General features: G+C 37.3%; 1 pseudogene; it reads right to left on the bottom strand.

Moving 5' to 3' along the window:
* Positions 1 to 6,521: 6,521 nt before the first annotated feature.
* LOC120294056 lies at positions 6,522 to 14,471 on the bottom strand (annotated as a pseudogene).
* Positions 14,472 to 16,495: the final 2,024 nt, after the last annotated feature.

Raw genomic sequence — 16,495 nt, forward strand, 5'->3', positions numbered from 1 at the left:
GTTTGTCGATTATATGCCCATAATTATCTTAGACATGATGAATTTCATCACAATCTTTGATCTTCACTTTTGTGTTGACACGTTGATCTTTGTCTAAATAATTGGTACATAGGTAAAGGATGATAGAGATCAGAGTAGAAAAAGGAAATGGTAGGGTTTTCTTTTTATATTCTAAGAATATATTTCAAAGTGTTTTTGTCCGCCGAGACTGAACCGCCTGCTGGAGTTTCCTTTTATATTCCAAACCCCTACCGTTTCGAAGTGCTTTTGTCCGAAACGACTGGACCGCGTGCAGGGCTTTCTTTTTATATTCACCCACCAATCAGTGTCTGGATTGGACGGATGACCATAAAGTCTCCACAGCAACAATTAAACATAAGATAAAAGGAAAAGACTTAAGATTGAATGATTGCTAATGGATAATGGATCAACCGTACTTTGATCTCTTAAGTCTAACATTGCCCATTAATGATAAAAGTCCAAAAATTATCCAAAAAATCTTAAATATATTATACTTTGTAAATTTAATCATAAATCTTTTTACATTTTGCTAATTGAGTTCATCTAGCCATTTTTGATCAAAAATTGTTTACATGGACAACGATCGTTGACGTGGCGTTTTGTAAATAATATCTTAGTGATATTGAATATTTCATGATTTTTTTCTTTTTAACTTTTCATTGCCTTTTTTTCCTGTTTTTCGGTTAGGGCTGATGACCTTTACCTACAAGCGAGGGTTGGCCGACCCTCGCCGACCCTAGGTGAGAGCGTCATGCCCCTCGCTAACTTTACGCTAAAGCCGCAACGCCCTCGCTGACTGAAGTGAGGGCTCGTGAGCCCTCACCCAAAATTGGTGAGGGTTATGGTGAAGGTTCGTAAGCCCTCGCTAACCCTCACCCAAAAAAAGCAACCAAAAAAAAAAAAGCAAAGAAAAGTTTAAAAAATGAAAAAAAACATTAAAATATTATTAGAAAAGTGTCACATCGGTGCTAGTTATCCATGTCAGCAATTTTTTGTCGGAAGTGTCCAGATTGACTCAATTGGCAAAATGTGTAAAAGTTATGATTAAATTGACAAAATTAAAAAGTTTAGAACTTAATTGGTAAAATTGAAAGGTTTAAAATTAAATTGACAAAAGTGCAATAAGTTTATGACTTTTTGGATAATTTCCTGATAAAAGTGTAGGGTTATGCCACGTTATATATGTTGTATTTCCAATGTTTTCAAGATAAGCATTTTACAAATGTCAAAAATTTTGTGCAATAATCATTTAAGTGTCATAACTTTTTCTTCGATCATTTGAGTATCATAATTTTAAAGAAAAAACACTTATATAAGTGTTATAACTTTCAATTGATGAATGTTATCAAAAAGTTATATCACTCAAATGATCGATTGAAAAGTTAAATAACATTTAAATGGTAAAAAAAATTATGACATTCAAATTATCGAAAAAAAAAGTTGTACTACTTGAATAAACACCATATGAAAGTTATGACACTTATGGTATCATTTTTTCCAACATTTTCCCATACATGGCTAATAAGCTAGCTTAGAAAGCCTTATTTGGAGAAAGTTACTAATGCGAAAAACTTAGTTCTTAAGATATATTGAAACTTTCCCTCAATAGGGAAGAAAATAGGTTTAGAGGTACTTGCTTATGAGATGAGTCAAATGATTCATTCAAATGACAATCTCAAATGGACCATCATTTCCTAACACCATAAAAGAATCGTCGATCAGAAACCCATATCTTGCATTACACTGGACATTTGATTTTCAATCAATTAATCCTATACAAATTTCTACATAATGAGTTGCCACTAACTTATTGGGATTAACTGAAAACCAAGTGAAGTATGGAAGTATACTTTACTTTTTACGTAACTAGGAAATTTAGGGTCGGAGACTTAATTACACTAATAATCAATTAATGCCCTTTTTGTATTTAATCTTGTTTATTTCAAGAAGATTTTAGTTAGACAGTCTGAATGATTTTATATCTATTTACTAACATATGTGATAATCATACGAGTGTAGTTATTAAAATAGTAATTAGCAACTAAATAAAGCATTAAATAAATTATGAGGGAAAGCAAGCATTTAACGCTATGAAATAAATAAATGTCAATCGGTAACAGAGAAGCCATAATCATCATATATAAAGTGTGCAATTAAGAGCATTCTTCTTTTGGACAATCCAAACTCTATGGTGGGGGGTTCAAATCCCCACCTCCTCATGGGGAATTGGGGTGGGGACGATTTCATTTCAGGAGTGGGTTTCGACTCCCACGCCCTGCAAGGAGGCAAGGCAAAAGTCTAAATATTAGAATAGGATTAGAGTAGGACCGAAAAAAAAAAAAAAAAAAAAAACTCTATGGTAAAGTCATAAGAGCTTGTTCAAATTTTTAGCGCAATTTTCTATATTAATGATTTTCCCATAACTTTAAGAGAAGGCTACCCAAAAGGACTATCTTTAAGCATTTTGGAGGGGTACTAATTTTTGGAATTTTTAAAGTTTTCTGGAATTATCTAAATTTTTTGAAGAATTTTTGAATTTTCCAAAATGTTTTAATGGTTTTCTGATTTTTTTTATCTTTCTGTATTTTCTAAATTTCTAATATTTTTCTGATTTTTAATATTTTTATTAATTTTAAAAAATTGATTCCTACACTAGATGGTAACTCTTTTGCAGGTCAAAATTCCTTTTGCAGGCAATCGAAGCAGAAGCTAAATCAGGAGCTTGGTTGCTCTGATACCATGAAAGGAAGCAAGAAAGAGCGAGGAAAGGAAGACAAAACGTGAGAGGAGATAGATAGTTTAGGGAAAAAATCGTATTTTTCATTTGTATTTCCCTAATGTACAAGCCTCTGTAATTATAGTACATAAAAGGTACAATAAATGGCAATGATATATCCTATAAATCAATCTTAATCTTAATCTAATCCCTAATTGATTTTGTGCATGATTATAATCAAAATGGATTCTTGAGCATATCTTCATAATCTCGAGCATATCTTTCAACATAAATAATATCATAAGTACAGATATTCAATACGTTCTCACCCCCTCAAAGTGATAGGCCACAACAGTCAATAACCGTACTGAAAGTAAATTGACGTTTTGAGTTTACTACACTGAGAGGATGACATATTAACATAAAAAGAAAGGTCTGAATGTGATCTTCCCGTTTATACCCTTTTTTTTTTCTTCTTTTCCTTTTCTCTCCCATTTGTATTTTCCTTTGCTTCTTCCTCAGTTCCACGGTAATATCACTGCCCTCCTCCTTTTGTGATAGAGAGGCGAGCTCAGGGAAGGATGGGCCGATCCAATGGGCAAGCAATTCCGCTACTGGCGAGGCATGACAATGAGGTGAGGGCTGTGTGAGCCACGGTGGAGGTGGAGAGAGAGAGAGAGATGAGGATCTAAGATTTTGTGTTGATTTGCTGCATTCATTGATCGAAAATACTTTGGAAGATAAAATGACACTTTTTGAAATCTAGGACGCAAAATTATGAATACACTTTGGATGTTGGTCTATGCTCACACCTTATTGGATTCTCCGAAAAATTGTGAATAAATTGCTGTTGGTTAGGCCATCAATAGCTGGGTGGGGGAAAGAGAAGAAGATGAAGATGAACGGTGAGGATGACCACCTTTTTGGCCTCGTGCAAGGGTCACTGACAAGGTCAATTGCGTGATTTGCATTCTCTTGTTGAGTGGGGAGACTTGACCAACAAAAGTCGAGATAACATGTAACTCCAATATCCCAGTTTAAAGTGATGGCGATGGCGACGGAGAGTGCTTTGGACTAGGTTCATATATACTTGTTACCATAGGAACTACTCGAAATGTATTGGTACCAATTGGATAAGTTTGTTGACCTAGTACAACTCCGTGTAGGCCATGGCTAAAATCTCCGACAGAGGGAGATATTAATGCATTTGTGTGTCTATAAGTGATTTGCACGAAAATTTGCCGAACAACTTTCGCAAGTAGTCCCCTCCCGATGCCAATGGAAACACTTGTAACATCAATTGACTTAAGGATGTGAACTAGTTTGTTCAGCTTGGAAAAGGACGTAATGAAAAATTACTACAAAATGTTATGATGTTTTTACCTTACAATTAGCACAAAATGACTGAACACTCATGTGCAGGATTCAGATTATCCGCTCTGAGGGAAATAGAATTACATCATCACAGAGTAGCTCCCAGTCATTTACGATCCTTTTCTAAGTATATACTAATTCGTAGACCAGGGTGGCAAATGAGAACAATGGTGTAACTTAGGTGAATGACCCAACGTAGTGTAGATGATCCCCAGGGGAGAGTGTTAAAATATAACTGAGAAGAGGAAAGGTTGCAACCAGGCAGCCCATTTTAAAAGGCCCAGGGCATTCCGATATGCAGACATAATTCGGATTCTCTAGTGAAACAGCAAAGAAAACACTACGACGCAGAAAGAAACAAAGGCATACATAAACGAATATGGCTTATTTTCAGAGAATTGTGGCCACCATTATCGGTCTTCATTGCATATGGCAGATTGGGAGAGACATGCCAGACGAGACTGTGGTGCAGCAAATATGCAACAGAGACAAAAACGACGAGGGAGATGGTTACTGTTTTATTTATACGGAATCCTGAGAGATTTTCACATCAGCGCCGCTGGATCTGGGTATAACTATTATGGACATAATAGAACTTTCCATGTCCAGTGCTATGGTCATGCGGCTTGGAATGATGCCCTTGCAGCATCATGCTCACGACGTGCTCCTAACGGAATGCTTAGGAATTGGGGCTCAGCTCCATCTCGAAGATTGTGGAATGAGATAAGAGGTGTACATGATTAAACTCTTCCCTCTTTTAAAAAATTGCTGTGTGTAATTTTTATCATATGAGAATCCTCCAATCTTCACGGTATTACTATTAGAAACTTTGCGAAGACCTAAAGCGACATGATAATGTTAGTGTAAGGAACGTACAATGAAAACCTCATACAAAAACGTTCGGAAACTAAAAGCATACTATATTTCGTTAAATGAATAAAGGCGATATATTCTTACAAATCCAAGAATTTATTATTGCTCCATCATCAGAATTTATTGAGTACATGATTAAACTCTTGCTACATAAAACCAAGGATCACAATATTAGAAAGGCATGCTATTCTTTCATCATACAACACCTCCACTACATGAGCCGACTTGCTTCATCGTTTTCCCTTCTGTATCTTCCAAAAATCATGCTATTCCTGGAGTTCCCTAAACTTGCTAACACTACAAGATAATCGATAGGTGACGGGCAAAACTGTACGCGCAAGTCAAAATTGGTCCTAGACTCTCATTAGTGACGACTCATAGACCATCGGCTATCGTCAGTGAAGGTTTCTTGAAACCTGTCGCCAAAAATTTTAGGGACGGCTTAATTCCCTGTCCCCGAATGATAACAATGATACACTCATTCTGTCAAGTCCATGATGAGAAGATTGATAGAGTTAATAATTTAAATACCATAACAACTAACTGAAAAGATACACCAATCAATCAAAGAAATAAGAAGACAAACAAATTTGTAAGTATTAGACTAATAGAAAACATATAGATGTCACATAGTCATATAAGTAGCGACCCAAATCGGAGAAACCTTTCATGGCAAGACATCTCTGAATGTTGAATGAGTAGCATGGAAAGAAGTAGATGGTCTATAATCAACACCGTCAAAGGAATTCCCAACGTTGAGATCAGCAACTTCTTTAACTTTGGAAAGAAAATTAGATGTCTACAAAAGGAGAATAGAAGTTGGTTGAAACAGTGATGAAAACACCATAGCAACCTCTTTGAAATTGTCTGATTGAAAGGAAATAATAAAAATTAGATATAATGTTTGAAAGACAAGGGCTGTAACTCTCGAGTAAAAGTTAGGTTCTTACTTTATAAAATTATTAAGGGCATTTTTGGAAATGAAAAGCGGAGAAACACTTTACTCTTTCTAATAGTAACGTACTTTCCAGAAGAGCAAAAAATGCGTAATTCTGAGCACGGAATAAATGAATTCTGCTAGACTTGAGATATTCTTTTGTGCCAAAATATCAGACACAACCGGAACAAATTTGTCCATGATTTCACAAGAGAAAGTGCGTTGACGATACAAATAGATAATCTTTGTCTCGGGCTATACTACTGAGAAAGAATATAAAGACTCAAAATACTTTGATTTATTAACAACACCAGAACCCAACTAGTTTCAATGGTAAAGAAATGTGTAGTCTACTAGGTCAGCTAATGAACACTTGAATTTGATTATTTAGTCTACACAAGAGAAGTTGTTGGATTGAGTGGTATAGAAGCACAATAATGTACAAATGCGCTAAATTACAAAGGATCGACGTATGATTTAGCCTTGAATAGTAACAAAGTCTTAGACGAATCATAATAATATGTATAGACTCTTCTTTTAGCACTCCACTCCCCAGAGTAATTAAAATCTTATTATGTAATTACATAGATTTTTGCTTATTGTTAATAAATAATCTTGGTGGAAAGCCAAGCAATCTCACTGGAAGACCATCCACGAAGAAAGATTTTACTCACACAACCATTCATCGGGGGTAGAATTCGGTAATTGACATACCATTGGTTGACGAAGGAATAGTACTACTAGTGGATTGGTTTGACTGAAGCTCTTTCATTGGGATGCTTAGCCCTCGAGATCGACTTCGGACAAAGAAGGCTGGATGTCGAGGCGATGGCAGGTTAAAGTAATTGTTGCTAAGCATGAGAACTACAGTTGCCATGGTGGGTCTAATAGCCGGATCTTCCTGGATGCATAGCAAGCAAATGTGCAGGCATCGAAGTACTTCATCTTTTAAATATGAATCCATGATAGCCACGTCCAACACTTTCAAGGGTGTGCCGTCTCTCCATTGATTCCATGCCTACAAGAATAATTCCGGAAAATCTTCACAAAATTGCAGCATTAATTCAACAACTCATCATGCAAGACATCTGAATCTTGCAAAAGATCATATGTGGCTAAGGAATTGAATCAGAAGTGTTTCCGCAAGCTAAATGATTAAGTTTTTACGAAGGAATTTCAATTTCACTTTACTAAAATTACAAGGAGTGCAGTGTAAAGAGTACCACGGTTAAACTTACATAACTAGCAAGGTATTCACCCCCGTCCAATTGGTGGTAGAAGTTATTTTTCTTGCCGCAAATGATCTCTAAAAGTAGTATGCCGAAACTATAAACATCAGATTTAACTGAGAACTCTCCATGCATTGCATACTCTGGAGACATGTAACCACTGCAAAATTGAACATTAGCCATTTGTATATTGCAGAAATAGATAAAATGAGCAAGTATGGCATCCAATTACAAAGTCATCCATTCTAAAACTAAGACTTACAAAGTCCCCACGATTTTATCTGTGCTAGCCTGAGTTTGATCACCTCCAAAAATCCTTGCCATGCCAAAATCCGAAATCTTTGGGTTCATTTCACTATCTAACAGGATATTGCTACATTTTAAGTCACGGTGGATGATTCGGAGACGAGAATCTTCATGTAGGTAGAGCAATCCTCGAGCAATCCCAAATATTATTTTATATCGTAATGGCCAATTCAATTGACCGCTTTTTTGGGGATCTGCATCATTGCACCCAAACTCATTATGTGCTAGCATGTGTCACCTATCAAAAACTCAAAGCGAATATATTTACTCTCATCAATCATAGGTAGCTTAAGAAAAGAACTATAATCAGTTGAAAGAACATAAAACCTTTTAATTCATGGTTTCCAGAGCTAGTGAAAGCTCGAACATTTGCTGTCAAGCAAATTATGTATTCTTAAGATAAGAAGATTAAGTTGCAACATACCAAATAAGAAGAAATCAAGGCTTTTATTTGGCACAAACTCATACGCTAGTAGCTTTTCCCTTCCCTCCAAGCAAAATCCAAGCAGTCATACAAGATTTCTGTGTTGAAGCTTTGCAACTAATAGAACTTCATTCTTGAATTCCTCATCACCTTGTCTTGAGCTTTGAGATAGCCTCTTTACCGTAGTTTGTTGTCCATTAGGAAGTCTACCCTAAAGTATTTTGTATTTATCGTTTAATTTCGTATTACCACTCCTTAAAAAATAACATAAAAAAGTGCTACATGTTTTTTTTTTCTTGGCACCATTATGTTCAATTCATATATAAAGAATTCTTGATTGTTTCTAACTAATATGTAATACCTACCTGGAAAACTTCACCAAATCCACCTTCACCCAACTTGTTTTCAAGAGAGAAATCATTTGTCGCGGCTTGTATTGTAGTGAAGTCAAATTGCAAAGACTCCACAGTGGTAAGTTCGCTTGCAACTACATTACAAAAAAAGAAAAAAAAGAAAGGCAGTTTGATTGTCAATTATATTGTCATTGGCTCCTAGTGGTGCTTATATGACTACCAATGCTTGGGAATGTTAGCACAATGTAGACCACTGGATTAGATAGGTATGATTGTCCCACTACCCCAAAGAAATCTTTCCTCTCTTGACTGGTCAATAAAAAAAATCATGAATATTATAGGAAACAAAGTAATCAAATGAATCTTTTATCATGATCACTTTTTCATGCTCTGGGTGGTGTTAGGTCTACTAATTGCTGTGTAGATGCTACCTATAGTTAGATTGATAATGGTGAATCTATATCACTCTAACATACCTCATGGCATTCTAATGGATCTTGTTGGATGTATACCCAAGGGATCTTGCTAGATGTATACCCAAGGAGAGTAGTTTATAATTTTAATCTTCTTTGAACTATAAAGGTAGCCGATATAATTCATAACTCTAAATGGAAATGGCCTAACAAAATGTCTGAAGACTTGATATCAATCTAGGTACCTATTTGTATTGGGTGGTTTTGGGCTTTTCTCACTCCAGAAGCTAGCTGAAAGTGTAAAGTTTTTTCTTATGCTTATAAACCGACTACTAACTCATTTTGCAACAAATGTGGGACAACCTCAATAGTCTCCCCTCACACACCAGGATTGAGTCAAATCTACAATAACTTGTAAACCCTTGTGAATATTAGATCTAGACTTGTTCGCAACCTATACTTTGATACTAATGTTAGGTAGTCTTAGGCCTCTCTCACCCCAAAAACTATCTTAAGGTTTTTCCTTATTTATAAATCGACTACTGGTTGCTACCGCAACAAATGTGAGATAACTTTAATAATCTCCTCCTAACACATCAAGTCTAGGTTGAAGCCGCAATAACCCGTAACTTTCTTGTATGATTGTTGGGTCTGGACTCATTGGCAACCTAGGCTCTAATACTAGTGTTGGGTGGTCCTGGTCTTCTCTCACCCTAAAAGCTAGCTTAAAGAATGGGACTTTCCCTTACACTTATATACTGACCACTAGCTCTTTTCATAACCAATGTGGGACAACCTTAACAATCTCCCCCTTACACAAGAAGCCTTTGGTCAAAGTCACAACGACCCATAACTCTTTTGTGTGACTATTGGGGTGTAAACATGTTGGTAACATGGATTCTAACACTAGTGGTGGAAAAATCTTAGGCTACTCTCACCCAAAGCTAGCTTAAAGGGTGAGGTTTTCCCTCACACTTATAAATCAATAATGAGCCCCTTCCACAACCGATGTGTGACAACCTCAACAATCTCCCCATCACATATTGAGCCTGTGTCGAAGCCACAACAAATCATAACTCTCCCGTGTGATTGTTGATTCCACACTTGTTGGCAACTCGGACTCTAATACCAATATTAGGTGATCTTGGGCTTCTCTCATCTCAAAAGTTAGTTTAAAGGATGAGACTTTTCCTTACACTTATAAACTGATTACTAGCCCCAATCACAATAAACGTGGGACAACCTCAACAATCTCGTCCTTACACATTGTGCCTAGGTCAAAGTTACAACAACCCGTAACTTACCTAAACTCTAATATTAGTATTGCGTGGTCTTTGGACTCTCTCACCCTAAAACTAGCTCAATGGGTGAGACTTTTCCTCATACTTATTAACTGACCATTAGTCCCTTTCACGACAAATGTGGGACAACCTCAACAATCTTTCCCTCGCACATTGATTCTAGGTCGAGGCCACAATAACTCGTAACTCTTTCATGCGACTGTTGGATCCAAACTTATTGGTAACCTAAGCTCTGGTACCAGTGTTAGGTGGTCTTGGACTTCTCTCAAAAGGTGAGATTTTTCCTCACACTTATATACCGACCACTAGTTCCTTTCACAACTGATGTGGGACAACCTCAACAATTTGTGGTAAGATTTTTTCCACATCTTCTTTGTAACACCACGATACTAGCACTGTTGCTTCTAGTGACATTCTTGCCTTTGCTTCAGCTAGGGAGATTGTCAGGAAAAGCAGTGCAAGATAACATTGAGGTTAGATCCCATTTGTTTGGCCATACAAGATAAGCTACCTATATTTCTAAGAATTGACAGAGAATAATCTAATCATGGCCAGACTCTATGTTTTTTGTGTCATGAAAATGCTGATATAGATCCCATTTGTTCTTTGGATGTAGTTTCTCTAAGCAAGTTTGGAAGAGTTCCCTTCAGCTTTGTTGTACTAATAATGATATTGGTTATTGAGAGTTTGAATTGTTTTAAGGCAGTAACCTATGAAAGGGAGAAATTTTCATCATGTTCAGTGAATTTTTTGTAGAATTGCTGTGTTATTTCATCTAGAAGGCAAGAACGGAGATGTAAATTTCCTAAACTACTCCTTCTATTGATAGCACTATAACTGTTGGTGGAGTCAATTACACTCCGAAGGTTGGAAGTGCATGAAGAAGAAGAATTGGAATCCTCCATTTATGGAATACTATCTCTTGAATCTTGATTGTTGTTGATTGTCTTCTGGTGGTGGTTGTTGTATATAGGGGTGATCAAAACTAGGATGAGTCAGTTCCCAATCTAGATCTGGAACCAAATCGGTTGGTTCCAAACCAACCTGTTCCATCAGCTCATTTTTATATTTTGGGTAATAATTAGGTTTATTATTTAAAAATGAAAATTTGCATTCTTTTATTACAAAACTTGTCATGTTTAAGTGGTCACGTGGTTACTTTCCATATTGAGGACATACTTAAGTTGGAGGTACTGGCTCGAAACCAAACGAACATGGATCGGGTCGGTTCCCAAGTTGGAATAGATCCAGTGCTCATTCCTAGTTGTATAGCAGCAGTTATAGGAGTTCCTGATATATTGTTTGTTGCGGTATATCTCGTACTAAAGTCAATATGGGGTTCTAGGGGAACTAGTCAATATGGGGTTCTAGGGGAACTAGTCCTGAACTCTTCTTGGTCGATGGACAAGCTCTATCGTTTGTTGACCAAACAATTCTATTGGTTAAGATTTCTTGGCATGGTTTTCCAGATCAAATCTTGAAAATGAGGAACCTTGAATTGCACCAAATTTATTCACATATTTGATGTTGATACCTCTCTATCAGTATGATCCTCGTTCTTTTACTTAAAATACATGTATGTCCATGATTTTGAATAAAACTTCTGTTTATTTCACGTTTGCTGAACTTACGGAAAAGTATTCGTTTTGTGGGGTGATCCAGATTGTAAAAGTATTATAATAGGGTAAAGTATTTTAATTTTGAATTTGTTTCATATCTTTTTTCAGGTCAATTAATGATGTAACATGTATGGAATCATTTTATGGTTAAAATATGGCTAATTTTGTTTCATAATTATAGAAATCAAATAGTATTCTTGTGATTTTTCATTTGATAACACGAACTGGTGACAAATTAAATTCCTACATTTGATAGGTCTATAGAATCTGTAAGTAGTCCTACTATAATATGTAAGCTGTTCTTTTCTAAATCTACTTGCTGTGAAATCATAATAGCATTATTTTACAATTTTATTGCAGTGACAGAACTTTTTCGATATATTATAGGTAAGGGAAGCGACAATATGTACCGGTGCGTATCCTAAATCATATTATTTCTGCCCCATATATCAAATGCAGGCATTGAGAAATAAGGAAAACTACTGATATTTAGGCATTGAGAAATACAAATTCGATGTTTTTAAAGCATGTAACAAGGATTAGCTCGACTTATTTGACTTAGCAGGGCTTGCCAGACCAACTTGAGTTATGAAACAAGGGGTTCGTAAAATGTTGAGCCAACATTTCACTGCTATAGTAGCTTAAATTAACTTTATGGAGCCGTCTCATCCAATTCTAAGGTATTACAATTGTAGATACCAAATTCACAAGTTACAGTTATGTCAAATGGACTCTTAATCTGTATGATTAGTATTTTTGAGTACTTATGAATAATAATGAAGTTTTATGACATTGATCCTTCAAGAAAAAATAAAGGCTAATGGTCAATTTACCGCTTATTCCTTTGACGGTTTCATTCGTCTTCTTTCCTTTTCTTCGAAGGAAACAAGAAGTGAGAAAAAGAAGTACCAAAGCACCTCCAACAGGAACAGTAATGGCTACAGCTATCACGGCCGATTTGTTGCTTTTTCCTGCTTTGTTTTTGCCTGCACATGTCGCATTACTTGTACAAGACAATTATAGGAGCATTTTAAATTAGGCTTCATTTATTTGGCAAAAAAATGAATGATTTAAAAAAATATATTTTAAATTTGATTTTTTGTATAAAAAATAATTAGTCGATAAAAAATATTTCTATTATTAATAATTTATGTCTAAATATTTTTGTAGACGATAATAATATTTTTTGTTGACCCATTTTTATAATTGATACAGTCGATTATTAATAAGAAAATGTTATCTAAATTATTTATCTTCGTGAAACAAATGTATCCTTAAATATTTCCTATATTGTTTTACATGCTCTAAGATAAAGTAACTCATCCATAGCAAAATAAAACCACTAGAGACAGTAAATAGAGACGAGACATTATTTTAGACAAATCAAATGCCAATTGAGAATGCACCACAAAAGTGAGTCTTTGAGATAAAACTGACGGAGAATGGGCAGGTTTCTATAAGATCAGTGATGAAAAAGAGGCTCATTTTCATTCTTTAAATAGCAATAAGATTAAATTTTGAAGGAAATCCACGATAGAAAAGTAACTAAAATAAACCATTGAAGGCGATATTGTCTATTTAGTAAAAATGAGTGGATTTAGTCATCTAGATCATAGATATAGCCTCATCCTTTCTAAATTCAGCAAGACTTCCAATCACAAGTTATTGTCATTTGATTTTTATCCTTTCCAAAAGCATCTTGTGAAGATAAAATTAAAGTTGAGCCTATAGTGCCATTAAGCAAAACCAACGCAAATGTGTCGTGTTCAGATCTGAAGATTAACATTGACAAGCTTCAAATTGACAAAGCACACGATGCAATAGTCGACTAATGGCTAACAAAGCCATCGGCAACTCTTCAGTTTGCAAGGTCACAGAAGGATAGGCTCAGCTTAAAACCCAAATTAATATCAATTCCATATGTTTACTCCAAATTAATTTGTGCCTCATAAAAATATTTAGTGAAAAACGGACCAGCACAATTTAGTGAGTAGAAGTTTCTTTTCAATTTTTTGGAATTAGAATTCCAAGTCTAATAGAAGTGGCCTAAAAGGAGTGGAAGAGAGGCAAAAGAAAAGTTCGACGTACCTTCAGGTGTTGTAACCGGAGGAAGAGGGCCTTCGGGTGTTGTTACCGGAGGAGGAGGTGGGGCCAGCAGGGCGGAGGCATTATAGAAGGGGTACAACTCGAACCTCACGTTGCAGCTAGGAGTAACCATCCTCCCTCCTTGCTTCCCCTGGGGAAGACCCGGAATCACAGACCGGAGACACGTGTCACAGTTCCACTTCGACAAGTCCGGCGTGCACTGCGCAAACGTGTACAGCTCCTGCAGGCTCGTGAAATTGGCCGTAGCGACTGCGACTTTCTTCCGAGAGTCGCCGTCCGAAGCGTTCCAGGCAGCGTCTGTGATGGTGTTACCGAGCACTTGCACGAACTCGGTCGGGTTACTGATGTTCCCGGTGTTGTACATCGTAAAAGCAGGCGTCTCTTCCATGACAGAGAAGATGGACTCGTTCGAGTACCTCAACATGCACTCATCGTACCAGATCACGGAGACTCGCTGGTTGGGGCATCTCTGGAGGATATCCTGTTTTCCAGTGGCGACGCAGTCGCTGCACGTGGCGGTGCTGACGTCACCACGGCAGAGGAAGAGCCCATAGGCCTGGTCAGGAGGGTTTTGACCGGCAGTGGCGCTGGCAAAGCCAAAGGTGCTGTTGGTGGCGGCGGAGGAGAGGGAAGAGAGGAGGGTGTCGAGGTTGGATCGGTAGGTGGAATTGGGAGTGAAGAGGGTGGAGTTACAGTACTCCCATAGATATGTAGGTGCCGACTCAGAACTTCGAGTATAAACACCGAGATAGTTGAGGAAGAAGCAAAGAGAGATAGAGACGGTGAAGCAAGACTTCATGGTTGGTTGATGATAGAATGCACTAGCGAGATAAGCAATTATAGGAACAATAATGTTTGAATTGTCGTTCTACACCACGTTCCATGTGCTTGCACGTTCCCTCGGCACGCAGTCCGTGACCTAAGTAATAGCGATATGACACGATACGTCGATATATTATTTTTTAAAAATAATAAATTTTCGACGCATTGAGAGACATTATATATTAAATAAATGTTTTTATTTTTAATTAATTTAATTCAAATTTATAAATAATTAATTAATTAAAAAAACAACGTACAATTTAATTTACACTATTCATTCAACATTAAGTACTTTTATTTTTTAAAATTACTTCTTAATTTTATTGAGTTATTTTTTCAATTAAATAAAAAGCCCTCATCTCTTTACCCTCACCACCCCTGTTTCCCTCGTCTCTTCCCCCCGAGAAAATATTAGGTGCGCCCGGCGCTCCACGTCACCATGCCCCCCGCCCAATTAGGATGCGACACGTGTCGCCGCATGGAGCCGGGTCCCGCTTTTTCTTTTAGCCAAATTTTTGCCGCATCCTTCTCTCTCTTCATTAATGACTGCGTGTTGCATCCTGATTGGGCGGGGCGCACGGTGACGTGTAGCGCCCCCCATATTCTTTTTCACTTTTCTTTCCCTCTCTCACCACCTGGCACTTTCCCTCCCTCCCGTCACTTCCCTCTTTTTTCCCTCGTCTCTCTTCCCCCAACCCCTAATTTTTTTCACTTTTCTTTCCCATCCCCACCACCTGACACTTCCCCTCCTTCCAACATGCCAAATTCATTTTTTATTCATTTAGTTTCCTTTTCAAAACCCTAGCAGCGCCCTCCTCCTCCTCCTCCTCCTCGTCGCCGCACGACCCATCCCTTTCCTCTTCCTCTCGATCTATGCTTGCTCTTGGTCCTCATCACCATTCATCGCCTCACCTCCAGCCCTTCCTCCCTCGCAGCTGCAGCCTCGTCGCCGATCCATCGCATCATCACAAAATGACAGCCCTCGCCTCAGTCTCTGCTCTTTCTTTGGCCATCTCTCATCGTCACTCGCAGCCTCGTCTCTGTTCCCTTGACCTCGCCTCCACCCTACATTGTCTTTGGGACACGCATGTCGAAACATGTCGACAAAAGTTGACCATGTGTCGACAAATCCGACATGGGGTCAACGCGTGTCCAAGCGTGTCGACGTGTTTGACACGCTCCGACACGTGTTGGAGACGACACGAAAGCACGTGTAACGTGTTCGTGCTTCATAGTCCGCGACCACACCGATTAGAATAACATAAAATTGATTTTTTGAAGATTCGAGCACGTTGGTTGCTCAGCTCCAGATTTTGTTGTTGGAATTCTTCAAAGGCCTTGATTTATGATGGGTGTCAGAAGAAGAAAACGAATCGGTGTGTTGGTGTTTGTGAAGATTGAAGAACAAAAAAGTCATGTAAGCATTTAATGAAGACCTACTCAAGAAGAAGACAAAGAATGCAAACAAAGTCTTTGAAAAAAGCCTCCATGGGTTGATACGCTTGTTCTTCTGCATTTATTGATTGTGTGTTGTTTCTTCCTTTTGCTTTGGGAACTTTATTGTCAGGAGTGTCGAAGACTCCATGTAATCTGTTAAGCGTGAGTGTTCTGCTATTATATAAAGATAGAGGGTGAGTGTTGTACACTGGCAGAGGCCACCAGAAAAGTATTCTAAGAACTATTTCTTCTTCTAACTAGTACCTCGTTCCAAATTTCCACAATTGCCATTATTTTTTGGTTCCAACACACCAGCCGTGCACATATTTAACCGCTTGCCAAAGCACTCGTTTTTAGAAAATTTTAGAAATTTATAATTTTCTTTACTTTCTTTTTTTAATTCATCTTTCTGATTTCCTACCAACAAGGTCATAGGGGTCTCGGCAAATGGCCACCAAAGAAGATAAATAGTAGATTAGGAAAAAAGGAAGAAAGGAAAAGAAAGGAAAAAAGAGGGAAAAAAATAAACATAGAAATTACACAATGACAATGTTTTGAATATCA

This window comes from Eucalyptus grandis, chromosome 5 (genome assembly GCF_016545825.1).
Source record: "Eucalyptus grandis isolate ANBG69807.140 chromosome 5, ASM1654582v1, whole genome shotgun sequence".
NCBI classification, from domain to species: domain Eukaryota; kingdom Viridiplantae; phylum Streptophyta; class Magnoliopsida; order Myrtales; family Myrtaceae; genus Eucalyptus; species Eucalyptus grandis.